The sequence below is a fragment of the Chrysochloris asiatica genome, unplaced genomic scaffold (genome assembly GCF_000296735.1).
Source record: "Chrysochloris asiatica unplaced genomic scaffold, ChrAsi1.0 scaffold00017, whole genome shotgun sequence".
NCBI classification, from domain to species: Eukaryota; Metazoa; Chordata; class Mammalia; order Afrosoricida; family Chrysochloridae; genus Chrysochloris; species Chrysochloris asiatica.
This window is the reverse complement of record NW_006408535.1, coordinates 32,362,050-32,364,551: the sequence shown is the minus strand read 5'-3', so window position 1 is coordinate 32,364,551 and position 2,502 is coordinate 32,362,050.

Genomic DNA, 2,502 nt, shown 5'->3' with positions numbered 1-2,502 from the left:
TATTATAATGAAAACTAAAGGGGGTGACCTCTTGGAAAGAGAAGATATTACAAGACTACTTAAACAATATCTCCTAATGTGCTTCTTCCAACCATCACTGGTAACTACTAAAAAATACATTTTTGCCTCAGTGCATTTGCCTATTTTAGCTATTTCAAGGAAGTGAAAGAATTTATTTCACTCAACATAATGTTTTAACGCTTTTCCATGTTGTAGCACATATCAGAATTTCATTCTTTTTATGGTTGAATAATAACCCATTGTATGTGTATCATGCATTTTTTAAAAGGCTATTCTTCCATTGATGTTTGTTCCACTTGGGTTACTTCCATTTTTTTTTTGTTACTGTGAATAACGCTGAAATGAACATTGGTATACAAGTATCTGTTTGAGTCACTGTTCTCAAGTCTTTAGGAGAACATTTATTGACTTCATATGTGCTTGTCTCTCTGATACACCTTTTGGAGACATAGACATATGAATCATACAAAAGATAAGAATGATTATAAGCTGAGGTGATTATGTCAATACATATAATTCTAAAACCAGAATCACACTATCTATAACTATGCAGTAGCGCCTCCTTCCCTTTACTTTACCTTTTCATTCAGTCCTTCCTTCGTGTATCTTGTAGCATTTCAATAAATGGACATAGAAATAGATGGAAAACTATAAGTCAGAAGCCGTTCTGGAAGGATAAAAAGTAAGTTATTTTTTATGACCTTTTATGTAAGATAAAGTATTGGGAGGGTAACAGGACAGTTTGATACTTTTGCAATCGATTGAATAGATAGAGAGAAAGTGTGATGTTGAATGGGTAATGTCCGTCTGGACCCTTACTTCTGCTGTCAGGAGTCCCTTCCATTTCAAGTGTCCAGTGGAGTATTGTGGGAGTGGGAGTGAAGAGAAGGAATAGTCAGGATAATAAGGTGTCATGGGCGTCAGAGGCATTGTGACTAAGACTGAGATTGAGATTGACTTTACTAAGCCTCATTCTTTTGCCAGGTTTACTAGGACACATAGCTTCTGATAAGTGTGGAGAGACAGCAAATCATCCTAACTGAAGATACCATAAGCAAATAATCTGAACTGAGTTTGTGTGGGGCTCAAAAAGTTTTTGGGAAAATGGAATTAAAAGATAAATAGAGTTTGTGCAGAGGCAAGAAAGGGAGTTTTCTCTCTCAGAGGCTCTCAAAGCAGTGCGTTCTGTGAGGCTGCCATGGAGAACCTATAAAGAAGGTTCAGGAGATTAACAGCTTCCACTGAAACATGGGAAGTGATGACAGCAGCCAGGAATCATGAGCAACAGCTGTGAGCAGAACCGAGGCAAGAGGGAATCCTGCTCTACTTCCAGAACTGGAAGTGCTCATGGATCTAGAAATCTGCAAGATGTACAAACCCCTGTAAGTTCTTGCTCCAAGGAAGATTCCAGACATTCTAGGTGAAAGTCCAGATCCATACCTAAATCTAGGTCTAAATACAGAAGTTCTCAAAGGCATTACATAAGGTCATGATCTTGGTCCCTTAGAGGTGAGTGATTCTCCTGTGTCTACTAGAATGGATCATGTTGGGAATCGGACAAATCCTGATCCCAACAGTTATCTAGAGATGTTTGGGTTTAGTTTATACATCACAAAAAGAGATGTGAGAGAAATGTTCTCTAAATATGATCACTTCTAAATTGTCTATCTTATATCACCAGTAGTTTAGTCTTTGTATATTTTGAAAATGTAGATGATGCCAAGGAAGCTAAAGAACATGCAAATGCAATGTAACCTGATGGCCCTAAGATCAGAGGTGATTTCTCCATGACAAAAAGACCACAACCCCAATACCCTAAATTTACATGGGGAGACCTACCTATTGTGGCTCACCCACAGGGATTCCTATGCCAAAGATCAACTGGAGGCTTTGATGACCAGGACTACTATAGCAGATTCTATGGCAGAGAAGGCAGAGGAGCAGGAAGATGGACAGCTGCTTAAGGCAGGGATCAGATTTAACTAACATTAGACACCCGCCTGCTATCTCCACTCAGCATGCCAGAGCACACTCTGATCCCATAGCCATATGATTTCCTGTGAAGCAGTCCCTAGAGCACCCAGAGCAGGGTATATAACCATAATGTTTTCAATGGATGCTTGAAGAAGATGCGAATTTTCACAGCTATGATGCAATCAATACAACAATGGATGTCTTTGTTTCTTAGTGCTATTCTAATAGAAATACCACAAATGGGTGACCTTAAAAAACAGAAATTTATTTTCTTACAGTTGGGAGGCTAGAGTTCAGGGCACTAATTCTTGGTAAAGACTGTCTTTATTCGTTCTGAGCGAAACTTTTGTCTCAACTTCTCTAGTTTTCTACTTGTGTTAAAATTTTACTGGGTTCTTCCAGTAGGTTCTTCATGGTTGTTGATAGATTAGATACAAATGTGTTTAATGTACCAGATCCATTTTGTTGAGCTTCTTGTTCCCCATCAATCCTTCCATTATGTAGATA